Genomic DNA, 13,829 nt, shown 5'->3' with positions numbered 1-13,829 from the left:
TTCGACGATAATGATCAAAGATCTGATGTCCCCTCCGACATCAGAAGTGGGATACCAATCATAATGACTCGCAATGGCGACTACTGTTTGAAATGCAGAATCAACAAATGCAAGCGTTGATTCTAACATTGAAATCTCCAAATGAGAACAAGAACGTGAGTTTCAATCAACAGCCAATCGTTGTCCACTGCTGAACATAGGCCTCTCCCAGGGTGCGCCAAAGCTCCCTGTCCTCCGCCTTCCGCATTACATTGACTCCATACCTAGTCCAATCCAGCGTCTTGAAAACGTCTTCCAACGCGTTGGTGAACAGTTTCGGGGATATTAGATCCCCCTATCTCACCCCTTTGCGCAGTTGGATCGCCTTCGTCTTACAGTCCTGGATGTGGACAGTCATTGTAGGCGCGTTGTACAGACATCTCAGTAACTCGATATATCTCCAATCGATATGACATCTCTGCAATGAGTCGAGCACTGCCCAGGTTTCGATGGAGTCGAAGGCTTTCTCGTAGTCCACAAATGCCATACACAGCGGCTGATTGTACTCTTCGGTCTTCTGCACAATCTGCCGAACAGTATGAATGTGGTCCACGGTGCTGTAGCCTGATTGAAAGCCGGCTTGCTCTGGAGGCTGGAACTCGTCAAGTCGTCTGGCGAGACGGTTCGTGACGACTCTTGAGAACAGCTTATACACATGACTCAGGAGGGAGATTGGTCTGTAGTTTTTCAAGAGGGTTTTATCACTGTTCTAGAGCCGCCCCAATCTCGCCTTGGTCAACGATCGGGAGCTCCTCGGAGTAATGGCGCATAAGAGGGGCGCGCTGGTCATCAATACTGATTCCCACGGGTTTATCCGATCTTGAAGAGAACAACTGCCCATAAAACCTCTTTACTTCTCCGACAATCTCAGGCCTAGAGGTAACGACCCCACCATTTTCAGTCAAAAAGTTTTGTCAGACGCGGCCTCCCAAACTTGCGAGCGAACACTTTCGATCCCCGATTTTGCTCAATCGCAGCCTTGATGGCACGGGTATTGGAGCGTCGGAGATCGCGTCGCGTCAGCGTTTTTATTGTTCGGTTTCAGGCCTTATCTGACAAAAACGATGGTAGTTCTCGTCGTTTTCTCATGAGCTCGATTGTCTCAGCAGAGAGTTTTGGTGCGTTGTCTCTTCTCTGAGGCGGAAAACACTTGCGGGATGTGTTTTGCAGTATTTTGACCAGCGTGTCGGTTTTCTCATCAATGCTGCTTACGGTTTCCAACGCGGTGAATTGATTTTGAAGTTCCATTTGGAACTTTTCGGAGCCTTGAGCAGCTTGGAGCATGGTAGGTCGGAGAGTAGATCTCATCATTCTCGATCTTTCGGCTTTTAAGTCGATATTTAGAGTGCCTCGAACCAAGCGGTGATCACTTCCGGTATTAAATCTATTGATCACTGAAACATCTCTAAATATGTGCCTTTTATTCGAAATGATAAAGTCTATCTCGTTCCTTGTCACGTTATCGGGGCTTCGCCAGGTCCAACTCCTCTGAGGCTTCTTTTGAAAGAAAGAATTCATCAAAAAGAGCCCCTGCGCTTCGAGAAAGTTTACCAGCATTTGCCCCCTGTGATTTCTGCAGCCCAAGCCGTAAGGTCCGACTTTCGATTCACCGCTATCTTGTACTCCCACTTTAGCATTAAACGTGAAACGTGAACATGAGTTTGCCAGAGTTTAATCCCGTTAAACGTGATTCCGACGCACGATCATGGTGTGCAACCGCCGTTATATGCTTAGAAGGATCTGCTACCGAAGGCAGCCAGCTCATCATAACTATGTAAGCTATGTAATTTTAAGAAAGGTATGATTTACATAAAAATGTTTTTGATTTGACTATTTTTATTAAAAGGTAAGAAAATTAACAAGACGGGTAGTCAAATAAATTATAATTTAAAGTAGGGTTAAGTGTTTTAAAAAGAGTGGTGTAAATTGATTTGCTCTCAGTTCGTTTGGTGCATAGGTAGCAAAATCAACTAAAGGTGAGGTTATTGTACTATCTTTATATTTACTGTATTAATGTATAATATTATAATGTGGTTTACAAAAACGAATATACTTAGTGACGTGTATGTCTTGTTTTATTTTAAAAAAAGGATAGTAGATGCTAATAAATTCAGAATTGGGATCGCTCTTCACGCGCAAATCTGTTGCGTACCTTTTATCGTGTTGTTATGTAACAAATTATGTCCAAATATTTTTAAATATTTCAGTAAGAATAATGAACGATTCAATGGAACAAAATCGTCAGTCAAGATCTCCAGGGTTAAGCATTGCCAAAATACATCAAAGCAGGGTGGCCTGTTGCAGGGCTCTGTGATCGATGATTGTAGTGCGCAGCCACCAACAATACCTTCATGTGGCCACACGATGCCTGACATCAAAATCAGGCAACGTGATGTGCGTGCGGAGCTGCAATCACTTGATATACGGAATGCTAGCGGTCCTGATGGAATACCAGCCATTGTGCTGAAGAAGTGCGCGGCGGAGCTGTCTCCTGTGTTAACGCGCCTGTTCCAACTTTCTCTCTCTTCGGGATGTGGGCCGGAGGCTTGGAGAAGAGCTAATGTGCAAGCGGTTCCCAAAAAAGGGGATCGGTCTGACCCGGCAAATTATCGACCAATAGCTATCACCTCAGTACTTTGTAAGGTGATGGAACGGATTCTAAACAACCAACTCATCCATTACCTAGAAGATCGCTGTCTAATTAATGATCGTCAGTACGGGTTTCGACCAAAACGGTCCACAGTGAAGGTGAAGCTATCGACAAGCATGGAGAATCGTTGGCTGTCAGCCTCGATATCTCCAAGGCTTTCGACAGGGTCTGGCACAGAAGTCTTCTCTTCAAGCTGCCGGCATATGGTCTGCCTGCTCAGCTATGCACCTTGATTGCCAGCTTCTTACACAAGCGTAGCCTTCGTGTTTTAGTTGATGGTTGCGCTTCACAATTCTATGTAGTGAATGCTGGGGTCCCCCAGGGATCTGTGCTATCTCCCACACTCTTTCTTTTGCATATCAATGATATGCTCTCTCTTGGGAAGATACATTGCTAAGCAGATGTCACCGCCTAACTGTGACATCAATTCCATCGCGCACAAAGAAATTTGGCAACTCCTTTTTTTGTCGCACTACCAAAAAATGGAATTCCTTACCAGCTCACGTGTTCCCCTCCTCTTACAACCCGGGTTCCTTCAAACGAGGTGTGAAGAGGCATCTTGCGGGCCGGCAGGGCGGGGACGGCTAGTACAGAACATTCTTCCCGACTGTACTGGCCGTCGTCGCGTTTGGACTCTCATACCACTTACCATCAGGTGGAGTAGAGTCATATGTCATCCCGGGCATATATAAAAAAAAAGGTGAACTGTTTGCACGCCACTGCACCGCAATCGACAAAGAAGATAAGCGACTTTGACATCTACAGATTTATTTCGACACATTGACTTTGACAGATTGTCTTTGATACATTGACTTAGAAAGATTGCCTTTGAAAAATTGACAAATGGACAGTTGACACTGACAGATTGACTTTGACACTGACAGATTGACTCTGACAGATTGACTTTGACACTGACAGATTGACTTTTACACTAACAGATTGACTTTGACATAATGACAATTTGACATTTGACAGTGATAGATTGACATCAAAAGATTGACTGATACATTGACTTTGATAGATTGACTTAGACAGATTCAATTCGAAAAATTGACTGACCAGATTGACTTTGAATCGAAGCCTGATCGTTGCCGTTTTTCCGTTTTTCTATGTATTATTCAATTTAATTATCGACTATTGCTATCATATATGCCTCTGCATCTTTGACAGATGATTTAAGCGGCATCGCGAAGGCACTTGCGTTCATGACTGAAGAGACCAATGCGAGAGAGAATCCTTCGGCCGCACTCCCGAGAAGTGTATGCGCCCCCAGATGGGCGGGGGTTTGAAGCCCGCTCATGACGCCTAGTGCGTTTTTCTTTTAGTAATTTAAACCAGGCATCGTCATGCTTTGATTGACCTTCGTGAATAAGGCGTCGCCACTTGGCACGGTCCTCTGCCAGTTCCTCCCATCGATTTCTAGGGATGTTAAACGCAACCATATCACGCTTAGCGCAATCTTTGTAACGGAGCATATGCCGCCCAACAGACCTTTTTGCATCCACAACCTCTCCCAGTATTTGCCTTGGAAGACGAGTCTGCTCCATTCGATGCACGTGTCCCAGCCACCGTAACCGTTTTTTTTTGAGAATGGCCATGATGATAGGCAGCTGTGCCTCGCCTATAATAGACTCGTTTGTCACGCGATTCTGCTATGTGATGCCCAGAATGTTCCAAAGACAGCGCAAGTGAAATGTGTTTAGTCGTCGTTTTCGTTTTGCGTACGTTGTACACGTTTCTGCTCCATACAAGAGTGTGCTTAGGACACATGATTGGTAAACAAGCATTTTCGTTTTTACCGTAAAGTGTCTGTTATACCAAGCCCTTGTACAGAGCCCCCTGAACGTAGAGGCTGCTTTGCCGTTGCGGAAGTCGATCTCTGCATCAAGCGAGAGATTGCTCGACAAATGCAACCCAAGGTAGCAAAATTTGTTAACCACCTGTAAAGGTGCGCCGTTAAGTAAGATGACTGGTTGCTCTAAACATCCTTGCGCTAAAATAACGGTCTTCTTGCAGTTTATGGACATTGAAAAGAGGTCGCACGCTCTGGCAAATTTGTCCATTAGACTCTGGAGTTGAGCATAGTCATGAGCAACGAGGGCAGCGTCATCAGCGAAGAGGAGACTATCTACAAATAGGTCCTCCTTGTGGCGTTTGGACTTGAGCATTGAGATGTTGTACAGCCTACCATCGGTTCGCGTGTGTAAGTGGACGCCTTGCTGTTCATCTCCAAAAGCAACCTTCAGAAGCACCGAGAAGAATATTCCGGACAAGGTGGGGGCCAGTGCACAACCTTGACGAACACCACGGCGTACTTCGAATGGCGTGGATGTATTGCCATTGTGCAGGACGGTGACTTCCATATCTTCGTGGAACGATTGCACTATCCTTAGGAGTTTTGGGGGGCATCCAATTCTGACAAGAACCGAGTACAACCCCTCTCTGCTCACAGAGTCAAAAGCCTTGTTTAGGTCTATAAATGCAATGACTAGGGGGGTATGTTGCTCCCTACACTTTTCTTGTAGCTGTCCGAGTGAAAATATCATGTCGACAGTTGACCGGTGGGACCTAAAACCGCATTGTGCCTCAGGGTATACGCGGTCAGCGAGCCTTTGTAGTTTGCCTAAAATCGCCCTCGCAAAGGCTTTACCAACGGTGCTAAGAAGAGATATTCCGCGGTAACAGTCACCACGATCGCCTTTGCCTTTATAAAGAGTGACGTTTGCGCACGCTTGGATGCTTTGGCAAAGCTCTGTCCAATACGCATTTACAAAGAACCGCGTGCTACGCTGGAGTGAGGCTTTTGCCTTTGTGAGATCTTCACGCGTCGCATCGCAAGGGTTAAGGCGAAAATTTAAAGCGGCTTGACGTTTTGAGTCAATCAAGGGAAGTAAGTGCTCCTCGTTTTCTTGAAATCAGTCATAAGATTTTGCTTTTTGATAGCCAAAAACCTTGCCTGCAGTGTTAGTGAGAAGAGACTTGACTTTTTCCCATTCGACTCGCGCTGATGCCGTACTGTCCCAAGTTGCAACTTCTTCGCGGACAAGTTCCCCAAATGACTCCACTATTTCCATGTCCCGAGGCTTGAAAGGATTTATCTTTATTCGACCGAGTAGCTTGGAAGAATGGACTCTCTTAGGGACAAGTCGGACATTAGTAGCAACGAGGCTGTGATCGGTGTCGTACTCGGCTCTGTGAAACGCCCGCGTGTGGAGCGTTTCCCGTAGATCCCTCCTTCTTGTAAGAGCAAGGTCTAATTGGTGCCAGCGTTTTTTTTTTTTTATAGAATAGGAAGGCGGACAAGCATATGGGCCACCTGATGGTAAGTGGTCACCAACGCTCTTAGACATTGGCATTGTAAGAAATGTCTAGTATCTTAGACATTGGCATTGTAAGAAATGTAGAAAAAGGTGTCTTATCGAGCTGGCCATAGAATTGATTCTTGGTCTCGGGTTTTGAACTAAGCGTCGGTGCGTAAGCGGAAATTAGCGTAACAAAGCCGCTTTTTGTATTTAGACGCAAGACCATAATCAGCTCGGAAACGCCTACAGGTTACTATGGCGTTAATGAGATTGTTTCGAACCGCGAAACCTACACCATGTTCTCGTGTTTCCAAGGAACTCTTGCCCTTCCAGTAAAAAGTGTAGTTAGCTTCACGCAAAGAGCCTTCGTCTTCAGTTCTGGTCTCTTGTAAGGCTACAAAATCGATATTGAGCCTTTTAAGCTCCACGTCGATACTGGAAATTTTTACGCAGTTCTTGGGCGCAATCGGAGCTTCCGTAGGTGTTCGGGAAGCCTTTCCTCATCGTTCGGACATTCCATGTCGCAATGCGCATGTAAGCAGCGTTGGTGTGGGTTTTGGGATTTTTGTTCCTTTGAGCAGGTGGTTAATGTCACAGCATCTACGTCTAGCTGTAAGGCTTGTGTTCTGTTTACCCAGGCGGAACAAGTTAACGCTGAGGCGGATCAGTACCTTATTGATCGGGGGCTGCCCGACTTAAAGCAGGCGGTAGCTGATCAATGGATCTACGATGGATCCTCCTACTGTCAAGATTATTTCTATCCTATTTTATTTTACTAATTTAAGGTATTTCTATTGCATATTTCACAAAAATTTTACTACTTTCTGAACATCTCCTCTATCTAAACTTTAACTGTGCAAAATTTCATTCTTCTTTGTCCACGCAATTGGCGGTAAAAGGGGTACAAAGTGGGGTGCTTCACGTATTTATATTATAGATCAATCAATCAACAGCCAATCGTTGTCCACTGCTGAACATAGGCCTTTCCCAAGGTGCGCCAAAGCTTCCTGTCCTCCGCCTTCCGCATCCAGTTGGTGCCCGCCACCTTCTTAAGGTCGTCGGTCCACCTGGCTGGAGGGCGCCCTACGCTGCGCTTGCCGATTCGCGGTCTCCACTCTAGGACTCGTCTGCTCCAACGGCCATCTGTCCTACGACATACGTGACCAGCCCACCGCCACTTCAGCCTGCTAATTTTGCAAGCTATGTAGGTGACTCCGGTTCTTTTTTTTTATAGAATAGGAAGGTGGACGAGCATATGGGCCACCTGATGGTAAGTGGTCACCAAACGCCCTTAGACATTGGCATTGTAAGAAATGTCAACCATCGCTTATAGCCAATGCGCCACCAACCTTGGGAACTAAGATTTTATGTCCCTTGTGCCTGTAATTACACTGGCTCACTCACCCTTCAAACCGGAACACAACAATATCAAGTATTGCTGTTTTGCGGTAGAATACCTGATGAGTAGGTGGTACCTACCCAGACGAGCTTTCACAAAGCCCTACCACCTGTAAATAATTATAATTTAGCTCCACTAGTACTGAATTTGTGAATTTACCTATTTACGAATACTTCTATAAATCTAAATATATTATAAACATATAATAAATCTTTATGAATCTCTGCCTCTATATTTTTAAATGAAAAACCTTATCTCAGGTGATTATTTTAAACTAATAAAAACCTTGTCCATTGCCACCTTCTGTATTCGTATATTAATCTCAATTTTGTTTATTTTAGATCCTCACGACCGTCATATGGGGATGATGATGGTGTTGATATTGATGTATTTTTACACAAAGGCACCGCACACCACTTGTAAAATTTGGAATTCATTTTTAACCTTAGGAAATACGCAATAGTTTCTGATTTTCTTCGTTGAGTATAGACACAATACAACGTTTACTATGGAGTGACGTCACGTTCAGGCGCCATGACACCTGCGGGTGTTTTCGAGCGAAATTCAAAATAGGTAAATGAAATTGCAATTATTTGCGTAAACAGTTAGTTTATTACTGAAATAAAATTATTTTTATAAAATATAAATTATTTTTATAAAAGTGGCTACTATATTTCGAACTTTATTTATTAGCCACTGGCTTCGATAAGGAGTGTGAAGAGAGAAAAATCGCAATTTTTATTACATTCGATTAGTGCAAAAGTGTCGAAATATTCAGTTAATTCAACACTGAAAAAAAGAAATTACTTTAGTAGACCTCATTAATAAATTTAACAACTATGGACAGACAGACTTACTTTTTAATAAGAAAACAAAGCGAACACGAAGATATAAACAACTATTACGAATCTACAAAATCGCATCGCCAGCTTAAAATGTGATTTCGTTGAATTAAAAGAGTCATTGGTCTATCACGGACCAAATATAGCAAATATGTGCTCGAGTAGCTCGCACATACGTCAAAGATTATTACAACGGTCATCGCGCAACAAAACACAGACCACAAAAATAAAAGCACTGAGTCGTCGTCATTGTCACCTTCTAATGCATATCAAGTGATGAAGGAGGAGTAAAAGGGTGAAACAACACACAGTATAGAATAGAGAGGATGTACATATTCTGGTGAAGTCGAATGGGTAACCAATTTAGATGAGAACGAAATTGTGAAACATGTGTAACGTAGTTTTGGCGTACGTTACATGGTTGCTTTGCTTTAAAATAAATACGGCAAATTTATTAAAATTATAACCTTAAAACATTAGTTGTCATGTGTCAATTGACTTTGACAGGTGTCACTATAATTATGTTTATACCATATTTGAAAAATACCACTAAATTTGACGTCTCGTCATAATGCAAATTTTTATGCATTATGCATTTTCGAACTAATTTTAATTTGTTATCTTTGAGATGCTCTTTGACATTTTTCTAAGACTTTACTTTCCTTCCGGTCATTGGGTCGTAATGGTGACCTAAATGAGTTTTTGCAGTTTTTGTAACTTTTATTTTTTGTAAACTCATATTATATTGTTTAAAAGTACTGTTTTCATGAACAATATTCCTTATTTTGGTTAAATTAATTATAATCCATATTGGATTGTTTAAATAATCGTGGATTTGATATTATCCTGGTAAACCTCGTGGGAATAAAATTCGAATTAGATTCTTAAGAAACCTACTCTGGGAAAATTTATTTCAAGATGTCTTCATGATATTCTTGGGAAAGACTTCAAGGAGGTTTAAACTTTAATTAAAGTAACTTAAAGAACTGGACTATGATATGTAATTTCTACATATTATTTTCGCCGCTGTAGTGGAACCGCGTGTGATCTATATAAACTGTAATTTAATGTTTTATTTAAAAAAGTTGGCATTCAAAGGATTAAAAAAAAAATACTTTGATATTATTTGTATTTATAACATTAGTTTTGCATTCTTTTAAATATCATCATATTGTTTGGTTAAACTTATTTTGTAAAATTTCAATTTGACTTGTTCAGAATTTAAAAAAAAAAGAAAAGAAGTTATTAGATGTAACTTAATTATTATATTAATTTTAAACGGATATAATCATTCTGGCGAACGAGCATATTGCATTTTGGAATTAATAATTTAGAAAATAGATTTACTATCCATTTGGTAAACCGATATTGTAATAATATGGGTACTTATTCTGATTTCTGGAGCACTATTCTTTGAAGATTTGTTTAATTACTATTTTTCCATCTCTACCGATTTTTAGTTTTATTTGCCTCTTTAGAATTTTAAATTTAACTTAACAAATTTACAACTACACCCATAATTTTTTTTTTAATATTACACATGGTCATATTTGCCTAATCCATATATAAATCGAATAATAGTATTTTGAAGTCTCTCAGTTTTATTGAATTGGTCTTCGATTAATGCTACAAATCTTGTGTTAGCATAATCAAGAATAGGAAGAAGTAGATCTGTGCGATCATTATTTAAAAGAAAATGTTGAAGACAACGCAAACCTCAGAGCTTTCAAACACTTTTCAGCTGATGCCATTCATATGGTGAGTCCAGCTAAGAATATTATCACAAAAACTACCAAGTTTTTAACATGATCACAATAAGGAAAGCAAATATTGTCAAACATTATGGATGACAAGGAAGACCAGTCGACTTTTGATATTTGTTTCTGTCTGCCAATAATGACCTAAAGATTCACTCCACTCAAGAAAGATATTGTGGTCGTTATTCATCCTTGCGATAGCCATAGCTGCCAAAATTATAATAAATTATATTCAGATATTCATATTATATATTTGAAAAAATCAATGCTTTTTAAAATAAAATATGATTTGACATTATTCTAATTTAATTTAGTTAGTTCCAATTAATTGTATTTTGTTTATCTATATATTTTAAATTGATGTTTTTTTTTGTTAAATTATTGTGGATTTTCTCTACTATGTTTGACATTCTTGACTACAGTCACACGTTTTTTTTCTCCTAGATTATATTTTGCAATATCGTTCAAATTAACATTTAAATAATTTAATTAAAATTATTATGAATACTAAGTATAACAAATTTCTAATTTAATTTATTGTTATCATAATATGTTATTTATTAATGATTATAAAATGTAATTAATGTAATATATTGGTCACTCAGTTAATACAAAATTAGAAAAAGCATGCTGTAATTAAATATAATATAAGTGCAATTAATCTTGCTTAGCCTAAATTATATATTGGTTGTTGTATCATTATAACTTTTGTTGGTAATTTGATATAAAATAAATAAATAAGGTAAAAATATAATATATTAAGTTATATATGATTGTATGAACACATCTTAATATGCAATCTTTTAGTTTGTTATAAATCTGCAATTGTAGTCATATTCTTACTTGCCTTTTAATACATGGTTAAAAAAGATATATTTTTATGTATAAATTATTTATTTACTGTACTTTTATTGATCTTATTTATATTACAATGTTTAGCTATGTGATTTAATTTTTTTTTGTTTTTGTTAAATATTTGTTTAAATAATTAATTTTATTTGGTTACACAAAATATCTTACTACACCTTTATTGATTTCACTAAATATTATTGTTACATGTGTTAGCAATGTGATTTTATGTAGGTTTTGTTTTTGTTAATTTTAGTAATTATTTAGTTGCTATTGATGGAAACTAGGCTGATGTATGTATTATTTTATATTAATATGCTATAAGTGTCATAACATTGTAAGTTTCCCTTAAAAATTAATAATAATAATTAACACTAAACCTACCAGAATGGTCAAATGACCGCTTTTTAAACTTTAATCAAAACTGTTATATAACTGCTTTTTTATATTATATACTTTTTCTATATTGTATGTGTAAGCCCATAAGCAGCTTATTAAAATGTATGTCAAGTTCAATGGACAACATTTGTTTTTAATTGCCTTATTTTTGGTTTCATTAAAACGTAAGTATAATTATTTTTTTATGTAAGTCAAAAACTTTTTGGATTTGTTTTTTATTTAAATGTTACAATTGTTTGGAAAAGATAGGATAATAAACTGAGTAGCTTTGCCAAAGTCTGTGATTTTATTTAGTACTAGCCCCTGGCTTCGCTCGCACTCAAGTATAAAGAAAAGATAATGATTGTTAAGAAGTCTGTGATTTTAAATTAAGAACCATCAAATGCCATTCTGGTTAGAAAAAGTTAAGGTAAAAGGTTTTTTATTTTTATATTTATGAATACTCTTTTAATAATCATCAGTGACTGATCATAACTTACTGTAAATCCCTGTAGTTTCACTTAATATATTTTAAAGTGACTTAAATGGATTGAAGAAAACAATATTTTATACAAATCTTCCGATCTATGATATTATATGATTATGTTGCTTAAATACCCCGACATCTATCCACACTGTTGGATATAGTTAATATTCTAAATGATCAAGCATACCAATATATTTTTTTTATTCTATTCTATCAAACTCAGGTTACCATATCTAAGGTTTTTACATAAGCAACATAGGTGGTGGACCTCTGACTCCGAAACTAATATAAATTGTAATATTAGTCAGCGATTCTGATATTACAATTTTATATACATCTTATTTATATCAAAAAACGATGTTAGCGGTATTTCCTTTTGGGGCTAAAATTACTTAGTTACTCGCAGAGCTCACTCTGGAGCATGAAACATAAAAACTGTCCATGTGAATAACACTTCTCATTAAAATCAGTGGCGGCCATGTTCAACGACAGGCAATGGGACTTGTGATTGTCATAGGGAAGTACACTTTAAGAGGGAACTGTATACTTTCAAATTCAAATGATATATTCCATGGATGGAATTCTTGGAATGAAAACTACCTCTCATCGAGCACATCCTAAAACTAATCTGTAGGAATTACGGCAAAGTGAGGAATGAGTATATCAGGGGATCGTTCAAGGTAACACCAATTGTTGAAAATGAAATGTCGACTGCGCTGGTACGATCACATGTTGAGACATGACGATGACCATCTCATCAAGAAAGCCTTAAATATCCATATACAACAAGCCACATATACAAGCCAGAACAGAGCTCTCTGACGCATACGTATAAGGAGACCCGACCCCAGCTGAACTGGGAAGAGGGTTTGGACAAAGAAGGAAAGGAATTGAAAGTCATGTTGAGATTATCAATGTGGTGCACATAGCTATAATGGAATACTTTTTTTATATTTGCCGGGAAGACAAATGACTACTCCACCTGATGGTAAGTGGTAGTAGAGTCCAAACACGGCGACGGCCTGTACAGTCGGGAAGAATGTTCTACACTACCCGCCCCCGCCTTGCGAGCCCGCAAGTGATGTTATCCTGGTGTATTATTGAAGTTATATTTGTCGACGTAAAATCATAAAACTCTTTCCTAAATCTAAATTATGTTAATATTACTAATTTAATTTACAAGTTTATTTTACTAAGTAATGTTATGATTAAAATGTATGATTTGACTAAGTAATATTAAAAAGAAGGTGTAATTTCTTTAAGAGACGAATAATTACTCCTTATTTGTTAAAAAGTTAATCTTTAAATTAAAAATTCAATTGTAAAACTGTTGTCTGGATTTATAAAAAAACAAGACATCATTGTTTAGTTATTTTGATTACATTTGCAAATAAGTTGCATTATTCTAGATATCATAAAACGGCAAGTTCCGTTAGCACCGTTAGTTGTTTATAAAGATGTTTTGCTTATTAATTTTACGTTCTAAATTAACAAAAAAATTGCTACAATTAAACTTACAATTTATTAGTAATAATGGTTATTTTTGTTTATGAATTTCTGTAACATCAAAAGAAATAGTTTTGATTTTTACTCTCAGCGTGTTAACTTTGTTTGCAGTCTTAAAATGTTTTTATTATTAGTTTTATATTCTAAATTTCTAAGCAGTGTTTAAATAATTCTTAAAAATTGTTTCATAATTTAATAAATTAAAATTGTGTTGCAATAAAATTGTTAACTTTAATTTCATTATTTTAAAGTGAGTGTATTACTTAAGTGACTGCAGTTTTTTTAATGTTTTTGTTTTTAATAATGTTTAAATATTCTTAAAATTTGTTTTATAATTTAATAAGTTCGATTGGGTCGACGATTCGGTTGGGGATTCTAATCCGTTATATTATAATAGTCAATATACATACTTATTGACAGCCAAAGCAAACACACAAATCGCTGCCGTGTGCCGTATTTACAAATATGCTGGAAAATTATTAAAAAAAAGTGTTTAATAAAAATAATAATAATATTTGCAACGAAGCTTATAGTAAATTGTAACGTAATGTGGCTTATATTCACGTTACAGTTACATTTGCTTAAAATAAAAAACGACGAATATCTAATTTGAATTTCTA

The sequence above is a fragment of the Nymphalis io genome, chromosome 14, assembly GCF_905147045.1.
Source record: "Nymphalis io chromosome 14, ilAglIoxx1.1, whole genome shotgun sequence".
In the NCBI taxonomy this organism is placed as follows: domain Eukaryota; kingdom Metazoa; phylum Arthropoda; class Insecta; order Lepidoptera; family Nymphalidae; genus Nymphalis; species Nymphalis io.
The sequence above is the reverse complement of the archived record's forward strand: the minus strand, read 5'-3'. Positions refer to the sequence as shown.